The sequence below is a fragment of the Eulemur rufifrons genome, chromosome 19 (assembly GCF_041146395.1).
Source record: "Eulemur rufifrons isolate Redbay chromosome 19, OSU_ERuf_1, whole genome shotgun sequence".
NCBI classification, from domain to species: domain Eukaryota; kingdom Metazoa; phylum Chordata; class Mammalia; order Primates; family Lemuridae; genus Eulemur; species Eulemur rufifrons.
The window spans coordinates 78,751,432-78,769,892 of record NC_091001.1 but is presented as its reverse complement, the minus strand read 5'-3'; positions in this window follow the sequence as shown (position 1 = coordinate 78,769,892).

Genomic DNA, 18,461 nt, shown 5'->3' with positions numbered 1-18,461 from the left:
TATATGTATGGTCACCTGATTTACGACAAAGGCAATAAACATTGTAGGGTAGAGGGTAAAAGAAGATCTTTCTGTTAAATGGTGCTGGGTGAATTGACTATCTACATGGAAAACAATGTATCTGCACCCCTACCTCAATGCCATACACAAAAATCAACTCCAAATGATTACAGATGTAAATGTGAAAGAGTAAAAGACAAAACTTTTATAGGGAAACATAGAAAAGCATCTTCATGATCTTGGAATGGGCTAAGATTATTTAAAGAGGCACAAAAATCACCCACCATTAAAAAAATTAATGACTATATTAAAATAAAAAACTTCTTTTAATTCAAAGATACCAATGAAAGAGTGAAAAAGTGAACCCACTGAGTGAGCAAAAATATTCCCATACATATTTCCAACTTACTAGATAGAAAAATGGACAAAGATTTCAACAGATACTTCACAAAAGAGTATATCTAAATGGTCAATAACCATATGAAAAGGTGCTCAGTATTAGTTACCAGGAAAATTCTAATTAAAACCACAATGAGACACCTTTACACATCCACCATAATGGCTAAAATTAATAAGACTAACAATACCAAATGTTGACAAGGATATGAAGCAAGTATAACTCTCATACCTTGCTGAAGGGTATAAATTGGTATGATCATTTTGGAAAAATGTTTGACGATATTTATTAAAACTAAATATATATATACCTAGCAATTCCACTCTTAGGTAACTACCCAACAGAAATGTGGGCATGTATTTTCCAAAAGACCTATCATAGCAACATTACTCATAATAGCATCAAATGAGAAACCACCCAAATGCCCATCAATGGATAGATAAATTGTGATACTCACATAATAGGATTCTATCAGCAATTAGAAGAAACAATCTACAACTATATGCAACAACGTGAATGATCTCACAAATGTATTATTGTGGGAAAGAAGTCAGACACAAAAGAGTACATACCTTATGATTCCATTTATATGAAGTACAAAAACATGTGAAAATCATCTGTTTTTGTTACGTTGGTGAGGGTGGGTGTAAATGTTTTGGCAAAATAGCAGAATGGGTCAAAAGTCTTAAAAAATTTCATGCCCTGAACTCCCTGTTAAGGAAAGAATCACAGATGCCCATGGACATTTATGCTAAAATATATTCATGCTAGAATTCTTATAATAATAAAAAATTGGAAACCAATATATATCTATAATAGAGAAGCAGTTAAATAAACTTTGGTACATCTGCATTGATGAGCTATTAAGCCACTAAATATCAAATTTTTGAAGAATATTTAATAGCATTCCATAGTCATATTTAATATTGGATAGAAAATTATTTAAATAATGCAGAATAGAAAGTTGTTTAAATAATGCAGTCCCAATTTTATTATCTGTATGCTCACATAATTCATCCATCCATCCATCCATCCATTCAAACATACATGCATAGATACATAAAATAAGGAAGGAAACATACCACCAGGTCAAAACTGGTCGTTTCTGTGAAGTGGAATTACAGAGCATTTACATTGTCTTCTTTTTCCACATTAGTCCCCAGGGCTAACTCAAAGGTTCTGCCACAGCCTTGAGCCTGTCATTAAACAGGACTCAATACCTCTTTCATTTCTCAGGGGGATTCTATTAGCATTAAATGTTGCTTTTTACTGAGAATTTTGTAGGAAAGATGGACAAGAATTTTACACTGTACAGCCCACAGCACTTCATATATTTCCTTCAGTTGCGCCTCATCTGTTAATTCTTTCAAGCCAAAAGCTAAATGAGATTTCCCTTCTGTTATCTTTCTCCTGGGCAGCACTTAGACAGGCTAGTTTCTGGCTTCCTAAACCTAAACTTTTGTACCCCCACAATATGCTGAAATAATAATAAAAAAAATGTTTAAAAAAATAACTGGCCAACAAGCGTATGTAACAAAAATCTTTGATAACTAAACATGAAATTAATTCAAGAAGGAGATACATTTTTTTAACCTCTTCAGATTAGCGAAGAATTGAAAACATTTGTTGCCTGTGGGGAAAGGGTACTGTCACAATTGGCTTATGGGCATATATATTGTTACAATTCTCAAGGGTAGTTTGATAAATTTTTATTAAATTCCTTCAATTTCTTTTGATTCAGCAATTCTGCTTTTAGGAATTTATCCTCAGGAAGTAATTGGACAAAGATCCAAAGATGTATGTGTAAAGATGTTTATCGTGGTAGTGTTTGTAATAGTGAAGAATTGGCAATAGCCTGAATGACCAAAAAGTGTGGTTTTTTTTTTTTTTTTTTTTTTTTTGAGACAGAGTCTTGCTCTGTTGCCTGGGCTAGAGTGCTGTGGTGTCAGCCTAGCTCACAGCAACCTCAAGCTCCTAGCAATCTTCCTGCCTCAGCCTCCCGAGTAGCTGGGACTACAGCCATGCGCCCCCATGCCTGGCTAATTTTTTCTATACATTTTTAGTTGTCTGGCTAATTTCTTTCTATTTTTTAGTAGAGACGGGGTCTCACTCTTGCTCAGGCCGGTCTCTAACTCCTGACCTTGAGAGATCCTTTCCCCTCAGCCTACCAGAGTGCTAGGATTACAGGTGTGAGCCACCGCGCTCCGCCCACATACCATAACTTTAAAGTGTACGGTTCAAGGATTTTAATATATTCACAGACTTGTGCAACCATGACTACAATCAATTTTAGGACACTTTCATCACCCCAAAAAGAAACATCATACCCATTAGTAGCCATACCCCATTTTTCTCCAACCGTCTCAATCGTATAGGCAATCAGTGATCTACTTTCTTTCTCTATGGATTTGCCTATCTGGATATTTCATTTAAGTGGATTCATACAACATATGGTTCTTTGTGACTGGCTTCTTTCACTTAGTGTAATGTTTTTAAGGTTTATCCCTGTCATAGTGTGTATCAGCACTTCATTATTCTGCACAGCTGAATTATATTCCATTGTATGACTGTGCCACATTTTCCTTATTCACTCATCAGTTGATGAACATTTGAGTTGTTTCCACTTTTTACCTATTATTAATAATGCTGCTATGAACATTCATGTGCAAGTTTTTGTATGGACATACATTTTCCTTTCTCTTGGGTATATACCAAGGAGTGAAAATGCTAGGTCACTTGGCAACTCTATGTTTAACATTTTGAGGAACCATCACATTGTTTTCCAACATGGTTGTACCATTTTTCAGTCCCACTAATAGTTTATAAGGGTTCCAATTTCTCTATGTTCTTACCAAAACTTATTTTCCATTGTTTTTATAGCCATCCCAGTGGTATCACATTGTGATTTTAATTTGCATTTTGCTAATGACTAATGATGTTGAGCATCTTTTCATGTGTTTGTTGAACATTTTTATATATTCCTTGGAGAAATGTATTTTCAGATCCTTTGACCATTTTTCACTGGGTTTCTTTTTTTTATTATTACTGAGTAGCAGGAGTTCTTTATATATCCTAGATACAGTCCCCTATCAGATATATGATGTGCAAATTTTTTTTTCATTTTGTATCTTTTTACTTTCTTGATGGTATCCTTTGAAGCAAAAAGATTTTTACTTCTGATGATGCCCAATTTATTTATTTTTTTCTTTTGTTGCTTGTGCTTTTGTTGTCATGTGCAAGAAACCTTTGACATATCTAAGGTCAAGAGGATTTAAACCTATGTTTTCTTCTAAGAGTTTTATTAAACTCTTAACATTTAGGTCTTTGATCTATTTTGAGTTCATTTTTGACTTCTATAGGGGTCCAACTTCTTTCTTTTGGGTATCCAGTTGTCCTAGCACCATTTGTTGAAGAGAAGTTTTTCCCGATTGAATTATTAATATCTGGTACTCTCTAACCACTTAAAAAGACAGAACACCATAAAAATCCCATATTTTCAGAGTTGGAAGGGACCTTGAAATGTATACCGGTCAGGCTTCTTAGTAGCAGATAGCAGAATGTAGTCTAACTATTTTAATTGGGAAAAAATTTATAAAGTGCTGTTGGAAGGAAGAGAGGCGAAGGCTCAGGTCCAGAGGTTCTCAAACTTGGCTACACATTGGAATCACTTGGGAGCTAATGCTCGTGCTATACCCCACACCGTAAATCAGATTGCCTGCAATAGAATCCAATATGTTAAATAATCTCCTCAGGTGATTCCAATGCACAGCCAATATTAAGAATCAGTACTCTAGACTGAGCTCTTAGGAATAACATCTAGAACCACACTGCTGAACTGGCCTGGCAAGGGAGCTGCTCTGCAAGCTGCAGCCACTTCTGCCTGCTCCAGAAACATACTGCCTCTGCAGTTACCTATGCTAGCAAAAAATGTATGCCCAGTGCCCAGGTCGTTTCTGTAGGTAACTCTTTCTGAATCAGGGTTTTACATAGGTACATCCAGATGGTAGAACCTGTCCCATACCCACATCCTAGCGGCAAAGAACCCTGGGAAAATAGTTTATTTGGATTTTTCAATGGGAAGGTAAGATTCACAATGTGAAGAACTGTTAACATGTTAAAACTTTTTTGGAGCAGCCAAGAAAGCTAAGGTCCATTGGTTGTTTACAAATCTGGATGTGCATCAGAGTTACATGGGGAACTTTGCAATAATAGAGATTCCCAAGCCACACCCTGGGAGAGGTCTGGGTGGGTTCTGGATTCTGCAGGTTTGGACCTCTTGGGAGTCCAGCCTCCCACTTATAATGTACATTCCCTCAAACGGAAGCCTTTCACTTCCAATCAGAGATAAGGCTTTCTCTGCACATATCTCCAGAGAAGCAACGGTGACAGATTCATACTAAAGCATAAATGGTCAATAGAGCCTTTGGCCAGGATCCTAAATACAGGAATGGTGCACAGAAGGAGGTTGGGGAGGGGGGTCTACACTAGTGAGTCTTAGGATTATGGTCTTTCTTGATCCTCTAAAATGGCCACTATCGATCCTTAATAGAACTATATAGCTCGAAAAGTCATTTTCAATATTTGAAGACATTTGGCAAATAAAAACAATCCCTTATATTTTCATAATAAAAACAACTGCACATATAGCTAGATAAAATCTTCCAGGCTGGTAGGGGTGTACAGAAGGTAGTGATTTCTTAGTTGAGTGTCTGTAGAGGCCATCAGAATCTCTGTGGGGGTATGTGGATGAGATTTTTGTATTTATCTGAATAAGGCATGTGCTCAAAAACATTGGATAGCGCTGCCCTAAACCAACTGGTTCTTCCTTTCTGGGGAAGAGAGGGTGAGAATTCAAAGCAAAGCAGGCAGAGGGGAGTCTTCTGATGGCCGCCACTCCAACAGCTGCCCCTTGTGCCCAGCAGACAAAATGCTTTCTCCAAAAGATTATAATTTTAAAGCACTCCCTGGAGTCTTCAATGTACAACTTTTAAAAATTACTGGAGCCACTCGGCTGTAGCCCAGGTGACCATCGCCTCTTATTTAATGTGCTGTATATTCACCATGTCCTGGGTCAGGCTTACTTCAAATAGCACCTTCCGGGAAAGCTTCTTCCTTTTTATCAACAGCTTGATTTACGACCAGCAAAAATCCATAGCCCTCTGTGACCCTTCTAAAAAGCTTGCCTTTCACACTGTGTCCTCTTCGAAGGGGGGAAAAAAACCCACCCTCATTTCTTACATCAATGCATTGGCTAGAAATACTACCTGGACCATTGGCTTATTTGAGAGAGACTTGCGTTCAGGGGGAGAGGCCCCCAAGACAGAGCTAATCTCATAATGCAGCTCAGAGCAATATGTAACAGCCTGTTCTCTGCAGAGAAAACAAGAATAGGAATTTGTACACATTCACGAAGGCAGCTTAGGCTGGCAGACAGTATGTTCTGAACCTTACTGGTTCTCACAACCTCTCTCCATATGTTTTCATAACCTCATGACTGCTATGTCATGAGAGTGTGGGGTGGGGGAAAGATCCCCCAAAGAAATAAATCAGTTAGGTACTTAATTTGCTGGGAAAAAAGATCCCTACCAATATAATAGGTCCTTGGTGACACTTACTAATCCAACTGAATCTTTTAAGAATAAAAAAATGGTGTTACCTACGGTGTGATGTTTCCTCTCGTTTGTCTATGTATCAGGCAGCTAACAGGAAATCATAATAGAAAGGCATCCGAATAAAACAGAATCTCCTCTGCCACTCATAGCTGCTTAGTAAAGTCACATTATACCAAAAAAAAAAAAATCAAATGTTAATTGCAGAATTGGGGTACAGAAAGGATTCATTTTATATAGTCAAAATAGGAGAAGTGATGAATTGACTTTTGGTTGCTTTGGATTAAACAGAGAATTTGAATGGATACCTCCTGAGCTGGAAGTACGGTGTTGCAATGGAAAGCCAGCTTACTGTAGCAGCAGGACAAAAAGGAGGAGGAGAAGCTGCGGCTGTCTGCATCCTCCCAACTGTTGCTGTGACAGCTGGGAGGCTTAGGCTCCTCCTGGTAGATTCCTGTTCCCTCAGAAATGGAAGAAGAAAGCTGCCACCTCTGGATACACTTAAAATGGCAGTAGAGCCCCTATCAGGCATAGAAATGCAAACACAGGGATACAGGAGATCCTGAAAAAGTCAGAAAGATTGATCGACAAAGACTGAAATGAATGGAAACGCTCAGGTTGGGAAGGATGTAGTGACACAGACATTTTCATAGAGTGCTAGTGGGAGTACAAATTACTATGGTCTCTCTGGAGAGCACTTAAGCGGTTTTATCAAAACTTTATTTATTTATTTATTTATTTGAGACAGAGTCTCGCTCTGTTGCCCGGGCTAGAATGAGTGCCGTGGCATCAGCCTAGCTCACAGCAGCCTCAAACTCCTGGGCTCAAGGGATCCTCCTGTCTCAGCCTCCCGAGTAGCTGGGACCACAGGCATGTGCCACCATGCCCGGCTAATTTTTTCTATATATATTTTAGTTGGCCAGATAATTTCTTTCTATTTTTAGTAGAGACGGGGTCTCGCTGTTGGTCAGGCTGGTCTCGAACTTCTGACCTTGAGCAATCCACCCGCCTCGGCCTCCCAGAGTGCTAGGATTACAGGCGTGAGCCACCTCGCCCGACCTTTATCAAAATTTTAAATGTGCATTTCCTTTGACCCAGAAAGTTCACTTCTAGGAATTTCTTGAACAAATAAGCAAAAGATGTATGTTCAAGGATGTTCATACTGGCATTTTTATAGTAGGGAGCTAAGGAGAGAATTGTTAAGTCAATTATAGTGCATCCATACAAAGACATACTATGTAACCATTGTTAATGATATCTGGAAAGACATACAGAAAATTGTTATCAGAAGTTTTCTTCTGTATGGCAAAAATTCCAGGTTTTTTTTTTAAATAAAGGGAAAAGAAACAAATTCAGGAAGAACTCCTTGCCCTTCAATAATTGCAAAATAAAGCTATTTTCCCTTTTTAATATTAGGGCTACACCTGTTAGCCACACAACACTAGAGATTAAGACAGGGATTTGTTGTGATTTTCCCATTTAGAGGGGAAGCCTTGAGTAATTAACTCTCGACTCTCAACCCTTGGAGTCAAAAGATAGTTAGAGAGTTTCTTTAAGGGAAAACTTTTGAGGGATTGTGTGTTTAATGAAGAAGCCTTAGAGTGCTTTGCTAACTATGGATGTATTACAATTTATTTATAGAATAAATGTACATGCGATGAATGAATGAATGGAGTAAATGCTTTGTAGGGCTAGAAGGGACAAAAGAAACCATCAAAACTCTCATTCTATAAATGGGGTCCTCAGAGTTGCCAACCAGAGACTTGCACAAGTATATACAGCGAGTAGGTGGCAGAGCCAGAGCTGGAGTCCAGAGCCCCTGACCAGCACACTCAACACTGCTAAGGTCTGTTGTGACTTCACAGTATCAGTGGGAGCTGTGAGGGGTCAGATCCCTTCTGTCTTCAGGCCCCTAAGTCCAGTAAGGGCCACTTGTATGCAATTGCTAGCTATTGGCAGGACACTGTTTAAAGCTGTGGTTTAACTTAGAGCTGCAAATAATGACAATGTTTCATGCGTGAGCGCCTAGTAAACATTTGGTGGTAATCAGGATGAGGATGCTGTTTCTTTTGCTCTGGAAAGGGACACACTGAGTGTCCCTTATACCTTATCCAGGTTCTCTCTGACTGTGGCCACTAAAAGCAGACAGGGTGGGGCTGCGGTTGGCAGCTGAGGAAGTGTAGTTTTCTTTCTTCCTGAAGGACCTACCCCTAGCAAAGTCCTGGAGAATGTGGTTTTAGAGTCCTGTAGTATTCCTTTCCAGTCTTCCTCTTCTCCACCTGCTGCCTTTCCTTCTCCCTACCTCCTTCTCTTCCCAAGTTTGCCCTCCCAGGCACCTATCTATCCTGTGTCCTTCTTGAAGGACCATAAATGGCATTAAATAAATCTATAGCTCTCAAGCCATATTAAAAAGTGTTTCATTATGGAAATTTTCAAATATACACAAAAGTAGGAATAACGCCCATGTCATTATTACCTTAGCTTCATCAATTGCCAATATTTTGCCAATTTTGTTTCAACTATTCCCTTTTTGAACTTTTTTTAGTATTAATATTTTAAAGCACAACCCAGACATGATATTATTTCTCTCATAATTTAGAATGAATCCCTAACTGAGAAGGGTTTTTGAAAACACAATCCCTATGACATTAGTTCACAAACAAATTAACCATAATTTTTTAATATCATCTAACACTCGATTCATGTTCAAGGTTCCCAGTTGCTTCAAAAATGTGATTTTAATAATTGCTTTGATTGACTCAGAAACAAAACAAGGTCTATACATTGCATTTGGTTAGTATATTTACCAAGTCTTTTAAAAATATCTATCTACCTATTTATTTTTATTGAGGTGAAATTCACATAACATAAAATTATCCATTTTAAAGTGAACAATTCAGTGGCATTTAGTGCAGTCACAATGTTGTACAACAACCACTTCTGTCTAGTTCTAAAACATTTTCATCATACCAAATGGAAACCCCAAGCCCCATTCATTAAGTAGTTTCTCTTCATTCTTCGCTATTATTGGCCACAGACAGCCATTAATCTGCCTTCTCTCTCTATGGATTTACCTATTCTGAATATTTCATGAAATAGAATCATACAATATGTGACTTTTTGTGTCTGGCTTTTTTCCCTTTAGCATGTTTTTGAGGTTCATCCACATTGTAGCGTGTATCAGTACTTCATTCCTTTTTATGGCTGAATAATATTTCACTCTGCGTATATACTGCGATATGTTCATCCAGTCATTCATTGATGGACATTTGGGCTGTTTCCATCTTTTGGCTATTGTGTATAGTGCTGTTATGAACATGCACATATATATATTTGTTTGGATACCAATTTTCAGTTCTTTTGGTTATATACCCAGAAGTGGAATTGTTGGGTCGTATGGTAATTCTATGTTTAATTTTTTGAGAAATCACCAAACTGTTTTCCACAGGGGCTGCACCATTTTACATTCCTACTAGCAATGTACGAAGCTTCCAATTTCTCCACATCCTTACTAGCACTTGTTATTTTCTGTAATTTTGAGTATAACCATCATAGAGGGTGTAAAGTGGTACCTCTTTATGGTTTTCACTAATGACTAATGATGTTGAGCATCTTTTCATGGGCTTCTTGGCCATTTGTATATCTTATTTGGAGAAATGTCTATTCAAGTCCTTTTCTCATTTTTAAATTGGGTTGTTTGTCTTTTTGTTATTGTTGTAAGTCTTTTAAAATCTAATAGTTCCCCTGCTTCCTCTCCTTTTTCATGCTATTTATTTGCTGAACAAACCAGGTCATTTGTCCTATAGAATTCCCCTCATTCTGCATTTGGCTGACAGTTTATTCATGGTAAATTACTCACAGTAAATTACTGGTAGTGTAATTTAACTTGTTTCTGTATCCTCTTACTTCCTGTAAGCAGATACTTTAGAACTAGAGGCTTGGTTAGATTCATTTGTTGTTATTTTGTGGGAATATGTCACAGATGGTCCTATGTCCTTCCCACTGCATTACAGACAGGCATGAAATGCTTAATTGTCCAGTTTTTAATTATCCAAACTGTATTTTGAGGATCCCTAAGTTTCTTTAGGGCTGCTTAAGGAGCCCTGAAAATGTTTAATTCAAATTTCATTTTAAAAATACACAGTTGATCTCTTCTCAGTCTTTTGGCTAAGATCAAATGTAAAAATATACAGTTGACTGTTGGTTTTCTGGATTTCTTCAGATAGAAGAGGAAGCCAAGTAGGTGAGCCCCAGCTCTCCACCCTCCTTCAGCCAGAGTGGCTCTGCCTTTTGTATATTTGGGTTGCAGGTAAGATTTCACTGGAAAGAGTATTGCACTAAATTTTAAAAATATAAAATAAAATGAACATTATAATAAGATGATCCTCTCCTAAAATGTTAGCTGATTGTGTGACTCCATCATGATTGGGGTCTTTGGAACTCAGCAAGATCTTAAGACTCAGAGGGAAAAAAGTTATTTAATGAAGCAACAGGCACACCTGCGGGGAGACAGAGTGGAGTCTTCCTGGTGTCCCTCAAATCACACAACATGGAAACTGTTGTAATCTCCCCAAATTTATGGCTGCCTCCCATTCATATCATATGTTCCTGCCTCATTAAATGAAAGTGGACTTTGAATAAAAGCAACTCACGTTTTACAACAGAGCCCAAAGTTTTATGAGAGGACCATGATCAAAAATGGAAGGTGATGTGGTAGGAATAGCTGAGAACCTGGCAATTGCCTCTGGTGTAGTATACAGTTGCCCTTCAGGTGTCTTTTGCTGGAAAGATCTCTAATTCTGGTCACACGAATAGATCTTCCATCTTTCTGACACAGAATATACACACTTTCTGCGATACCTTAAATCAATACCTGATTGTCCACCAGGCTCTTTTCCCGATGTTCTATTAAAATTGAGCTCCTCTCTGTAACTGAATGTTGAACACATCAAGGTGATGGATAGTGCATCAGCCCCTGTCCCCAGGATTTTGGAGGCAAAGTCTTCAGCCTTCTTGTGGCTAAAAGGAGATTTATGAACCTTTGCCTCAATTCCAGTTTAATCCTCAAGTGTCTATATTTTAATCGTCGAAGACTTGTAAAGTCTGCCCTTCATGGAAATAGGATGGACACAGAGCTGGATCACATTGCAAGGAGACGGAGAAAGCACTACACTGAGTCCTCATATTTCTTCTGGAATGAGAAAACTGTGGTTGTGATTTTCCTGTTCCTCCGCTCTGCAGTATTGTTTCTGGACTAGAAGATTTTGCTAGTAGAATGAATGCTTTAGCCAGAGTCAATGCTTACTCATCAAATGCAATCATGTGACGTTTTGGTCAATGATGGACTGCATATATACATGATAGTGGTCCCATAAGATTTTAATGGAACTGAAAAATTCTTATCACCTAATGATGTCATAGCCATCGTAACATCCTGGCACAGCACATTACATTACTCATGAGTTTGTGGTGATGCTGGTGTAAACAAACCTACTGTGCTGCCTGCTGTATGAAAGTATAGCACATGCAATTATGTACACAGTCCATAATACTTGATAAGGACAATAAACAACTATGATACTGGTTTATGTATATACTATACTTTTTATTGTTATTTTAGAGTTTATTCCTTCTACTTATTAAAAAAAAATTAACTGTAAAACAGCCTCAGGCAAGTCCTCCAGGCAGTATTCCAGAAGAAAGCATTGTTATCATAAGAGATGACAACTAACTCCATGCATGTTATTGCTCCTGAAGACCTTCCAGTGGGATAAGATGTGGAGGCGAAAGACAGAGATAGTGCTGATCCTGACTCTGTGCAGGCTTAGGCTAATGTGTGTTGCTTCCATCTTAGATTTTAACAAAAAAGTTTAACACATTAACTGCCACATAGGTGTATTTAACTCACACTGGCTTTGAGCCCAGGGCCTTGTGAAGCATAAGTAACTCACATACTGCATTACCTTGGGAGCTGCACGAACATTTTTCAAGTTGCATATAACTCACGCACAGAAAATAATAAAAAATAACAAATTTTTTATTAACTTAGAAAGGATAGTTTTATTTTCAAAGTTTTTTTTTTAATTTTCATAATAAAACACCATGGCCCCAGGGGAAAAAAATTTTTTCTAGTGTGGCAGTCAATATGTTAAAAAGTGAAAAATAAATAAGTAAAAATTTTAAAAATAGAAAAACACTTATAAAATACGTACATAAAGAAAGAACATATTTTTGTTTTGTTGTACAATATGTGTTTTGAGCTAAGCGTTAATTATAAGAAAGTCAAAAAGTTAAAAAAATTAAAACATTTATAAAGTTAAAAAGTTACAGTAAGTCAAGGCTAATTTATTATTTAAAAAAGAAAAATATTTAAAAAATAAATTTAGTGTAGCCTAACTGTACAGTATTTATAAAGTCTACAGGCATGGTCTAATAGACTTCACATTCACTCACCACGCACTCACTGACGTACCCAGAACAACTTCCAGTCCTATAAGCTTCATTCATGGTAAGTATCTTATACAGGTGCACTCTTTTAATCTTTTATACCATATTTTTACTGTACCTTTTCTATGTTTAGATACATAAATACTTACCATTGTGTTACAGTTGCCTACAGTATTCAGTACAGTAACATGCTGTACAGGTTTGTAGGCTAGGAACAATAGGATTTACCTTGTAGCCTTGTTGTGCAGTAGGCTATACCATCTAGGTTTGTATAAGTACATTCTACGATGTTTGCACAATGACAGAATAGCCTAACGATAAATTTCTTAGAGTGTATCCCCCTCATTAAGCAATGCATGACTATACTTGTGTTATCATTGCTGACACCATCATCATCGTTGTCATCATTGTGCCTGTATTCCAACATAACACTGGGAGAGAGGGACAATTACTGCCTCTCTTAACCTTCTGTAACTGAGAAAAAAGGGCTACAGGACCAAAGAAAGAAAAAGCAGCCAATCCAAGGCTCAAATAGCTGTTGGCCCACAAACTCCAAATTTACTACCTTTCCGAACCCCCAGACAGAATTCTCATAAATTGGCCATGAAATTTTGCCTAATTTCCCCAGATTTTATTGAAAGTGATAAAAGACATATATACAATGAAATGAATTTTTAGACACAAATGTCAAAGTTTATCAGCTCCCTAACCCTTTCCCCAAGTCTGTTCCCAACTATGACTGTAAGCCAAAGACAGGAGATGGTTGCTATAGGCTCCCACAAAAAATGCAGCTGTACAACAGGCTTTCTAAAGGCCTCCTCCTTATTCATCAGGCTGCATTCTTTATAATATAGAAATCATGCTTTGTGTGTACAGATTTGGGTGTAAGATGTTCATTATGTTGAACAACTGGAGAGAACCTAAAACCCCAACAGTGGGAAGACGGGGAAGTATAATTGAATTCTGAAACATTATAAAGGATGCTACAGAAAATTGATTGATGTGGGAAGATGTTCATGATAAATTAGTTTAAAAATAAGGTGGGGGAAATTTTACATAGCTATAATTTTTCTTTTTAGTTTTGGATATTTTTAGCCTTGAAGGAACTATGTGTGCTTTATTTGGGAGGAGAAGGGATATTCTATTTTGAGATTTTTAGTGTATTTGCATGGGTTGGCTTATCAGGCTAGCTCACTGTGGAAGGCACGGGCACCTTGGAGCCAATGGGAATGAGGCAGAGTGAGAACAGTTCAACCTGGGAAGAGGAGGGGAAGGGCTTGGGAGACAAGTCTATATCACATTCTAGCAGTACTGTCTGGTTAATGACGGAGGGGCAGATAGAAAAATAAATGGAATAAATGAAGGCTTTATATAAAGCACCAAACTCCAAACTTTGAGCCCTTTGTGATTTGGTCTAAATATGAGGGGGCCTAGGGTGATGCCAGGGCCTGGCCCTGAACTGACATAAGGTGGGACAGGAGTGATCCTGTGATGTTTCTGTTTTGCTGTCATTGTTTTGACCTCTGTTTTCTTTCTTTACCTACTTCGTTCCGAGTAGAGAGACTTGGCTGTCCTCTGCTGAGTATCTTAAAGCCCATGAGTGATGTTACAAACATAAGCTAGAAGAAAACAAGTGGGTTCAAATAGAGGGAGGGTGCTGATGGGGACACTACACATGTGGATCCTCTTTTCAAGCAGCAGTTCACTGCCCTAAATGTACCGCCCCAGGCAGAAATGCAGGTTAGGATTCAGAGCCTAACATCAAAGATGGGGTACTTTGTTTCAACAGGTTCAAAAGCAGCTCATCGTGTCACTGTAAATATATCTGAAAGGTGCTGGCAACTTCAAAGGGGTTCATTAAGAGATCTCCCAATTAAAGTCCATGGAAGTTGACTAAACTGCATAAAGGTACTTTTATGAAAGCAGACCCAGGAGGCATTTTAATAAAGACCTCTGGTTAGATAACTGGACCAGGAGGACTGTGTCACAGGCCTGGAATGCAGAGCAGTTTGCTGTCATGCATCTGACCTAGGGTGAAGTTCCTAACCCTTCTTCCCTCAGTTTCCTTCTCTTTAAAATGATAATAATCATATCCAGCCTTACAAGGATGTTGAAAGGATGAACTAATATTTTTATTTATTTGTGAACAAAGTCTGTTATTAAATTGTCACTCATTAATGTTAATTCCTTTATAGGTAAAACAAAAACCACTCAGAGTTGCCATCTGAACCAAAATCTGTGGTATACTTGCTTCAGAAAGATTCCAGGTTTTCCCTCAATGACTCATACCTAAAAGAAAAGCAATGGAAGAGGAAGGTGTAACCCAACCCACTCCTCGAGGTTCAGAACAAACAAAATGGTGGGAGGTTGAAGGAAGGAGGCTGTCAGGTGGTCAGAATTTGAATAAGGATTGAAAGAAATATTCTCTCATCCCTCTAGTGTTCAAATGATCTCACTTGGTCATTTAGATAAATATAGGTTCTGGTAAAATTTGGAAGCTTTCTGAAAGATTGTTCAAAAAGATAAGAAAAAAGGGAGGCGCCATTGTTGAAGTGACATATATACACACACTGTAATAGTGAACCCTGGACAAAGAGATCCACCATAATTCCAATTTAACTTCCAGTCCAGAGGCCAGTTCAGCCAAATATTTTGTTCCTCCTTTTTAAAACTCAGTGGCGAGTACATAAAAATGTCTGCAACCCAGATGAGGTTGTTAAATTCCTTCTTAAGAACAAGACAGAAAGGAGAAGTGATTTACTGGAGTATGTTGCTGGGTTTGTTTTTTATTTTTATTTTTGCTCTTCTAATTCCCAGGCCCACAGCAGCCCGTTGCGTTGAATCGTGATTTGTTTTTGTCTCATATGAATGTGAACATCCATCCTCCCAGCAGAAATGGTAAATAGCTGTACACATCTATGTTATGAAGTGGCCGTAAATAACAATCATTTATGGGGCTGGTGGGAGGGCAACCTTAGGGCTCACAGAACTGCTTGCAGCAACACTGCTCTATGAAGTTTTTTCTAACTAAAGGAGTAGAAACATTGATTTTTGTTGTTGTTGCTGTTTAAAAGTATTATTTTAAAATAATACAAATGCACAGGGAAAAAAAAGAAAGAAATTGACATGTCATAGAGTGGTATTAAAGGAAAAGGCTCTCTGTCCTGCCATCTCCATTTCTCTGCCCCAGTGATAACCGCTTAAAAATGGTCAGTTTTAGGGTGCCCAAATCATATAGGAACTCCTTTTTTTAATAAAAATTTCAAATCATACAGATAAGGCTTGAGTTTCTCTTGACCACCATCCCAATTACATTCCCCTCCTCAGAGGTAATCACTATTGTTAACAGAGGTCGGTTTCCTCCAGATCTTTGTGATCTTTGTAGGTATAAATGTTTTGATTTTTATATTGTACAAATGGTATACCACGTTTGTTTTCCAGCTACTTGCTTTTTTGACTTAACATTATGTCTAGGATATCTTTCCATGTCAGTGCATATATATCCATTTTACTTCTTTAAATGGCTATGTTATGACTGTCACATAGTTATTTATGTACCATGAACATTTAGATATTTCCAATTCTTCATTATAATGACATGGAGCTCCAATGAACATCATTATCTCTACTTCTTGGTGCATATGTGGAAGTTTTTCTCTAGAGTAGATATAAAAGTATCCATTTGTAGCCATTTCTAATTTTAGTTCTTCTGTTGGTCACCATGACCATTCAGAATAATGAGCTAATCATTTATTTCTTGGTTTACCAAATTTAGATCTTATCAATTGACTCCTTACCATGAAAGATGAGGAATTTAGCTCACTTATATGACTTTTCACCTTCCTTTCACTCCCAAGTTTTGTTAGCTGTATTTTTATTACTGGCCCTTCTATTGATTACATTTACAACTTTATATAATATACTTAAATATCTAGTTCTTATACAGTCAACTTTAGACAATATCTTTTGATTCTCTGCAATGAACAATCAGGATATTAGCACTTCTATATCATCTGCTCTTCTCTTCTCCCAAGCCCAGTCAGTTACTGTGTTCCTTACTCTGTCCAGGTTTATAAATTTTCCATTCTTTTTTATAACTATAATTAAGTTTTCCATGGTTTCTCTGTGAACTGATTCTAAAAATTGGAAAGCTTCTGATAATATTTTAATATTATGACTTTTTAAACTATATTCTCAGTATACCCAAATATTGTTGTTGAGTCCTTAGAGAAGCAGCAGTACTGCTCAGAGAAACCTTTTCAAGCATCAAGGTCAAGTGGATTGCATTTTCTTATACTCCATCATACTCTGGAAATCATGTTGCATTTTACTTTGATTCATAGATGGAACTTAACTTCCAATTAAAGTCCTCCCATCTCTGACATTTCTAATCTTCCTTCCTTCTTTCTTTTCTCCTTTATTTTTTAAAAAATTATTTATGATCCAACTCTGCCTTCATATTTTATATGCATTTGGGGCTACCACTTCCTGTGCTCTGTTTTTTTTTTTTTTAAACCTGTAAATAAGGTCTTATCCACTTTTTCTTTTCCAGAAAGTCATCAAATTCTCTGCTCTATGAATGGCTTCTCTCTTCTAATCTCTTTTGTATATTTTTAATCTTGTTTCAGTAAGAATTTGGATAAAGGGAATTTAAATGCATAAATTCAGATATCCATCTTGAACCAGGCAAAGGAGGAATTTTTTAAATTTTCTCTTAAATGCCATTGCTTCTTTTAAAGCATTTTCAACATTATATGGCAGCCCACCTCGTAGGGTTGTTATGAGTAGTAAAAGCAATAATATACATAAAGCACTTGGTGCAATGCTGGCACATGCTAAGCATTCAATAAACGTTAGTTGTTTGCATAATGAACCTTGCATTCTGAACATATACAGTCCTCTGTGGGAAATTCCAGGGGAAGGAATGAATGTGGTCTCCATACCCCACTGGAGTTCCTAGTCTAAGGTAGCAGTATGGCCAATATTTTTACTTTATGGTGCTTCACATATGGTAAGAATTTAATGGATATCTATTGGATGAATAATTGAATAACCCCCAGGTCCCAGTGGAAGAATGGCTCCTCCTTTCAGGGAATACTCAGTCGAAGAGAAATAAGACACATATATAAACAGATACTGAGTACATTTAATCCTGGTTCACTCATATAATTCATTCAACCAATACTTGTTACTCCTTGACTATGTTAGGAAATGTAGCAAGACACAGTTCTTGCCTTCAAAGGGTTTAAAGTCTATTGGATAAGGTTTATACACAGAGCTAAATACATCAGGGAGAGGGCATTACTCATCAATGGGGTAAGGCAACTTTTCAAGTAACCTCATTTCCATGTCCAAGTCCTCTCTGGCCACCATCCATCTCTCATGATGTGTCTATAGCAATGTTTAGTTCCGAGGCAATAAAAACATCATGTGAATTATATCTGAAAAAAAAATGGAGATAGGTATATAGTTCCCTACCTCCTTGGATAAACCTATGGGGTTTAATGTCCCCGCAGGCAAATGAGCTTTCCAAAGAATACACATTGTTCACACTGACGTAACCCTAGCCATTCATTGACCTCTTTTCTCTGTGATGGAAACCCTTCACTCCGTTAGTCATCTTATAAATGCATACCTAAGGGGTTGGAAAAAATCTTCTACTTGTACTTTTACTCTACCGTCACCTCAAACTCAATATGTGATATTTCTAGAGAAAGACAATGGTGTGAAGAAAAAAACTTTGAAGCTAGACAAACATGGGTCCAAATCCAGTCTATCTTTTACCATAGTAATAGAATTTTTAGCTGGCTGTGAGGTTGCCTAGAATAGAACAAGGCTTCCATGGCCATGTAAATAAATTCTGGCCAAAGAGATGTAGGTGGAAGCAGCAGTGTGCTGGTAAATGTTCAACTGGCTCTACACACACACACACACACACACACAGCATGTATGTATATGTGTGTACAAAAGTTTATTATACATTTTACTGATATCAAAGATACACAATT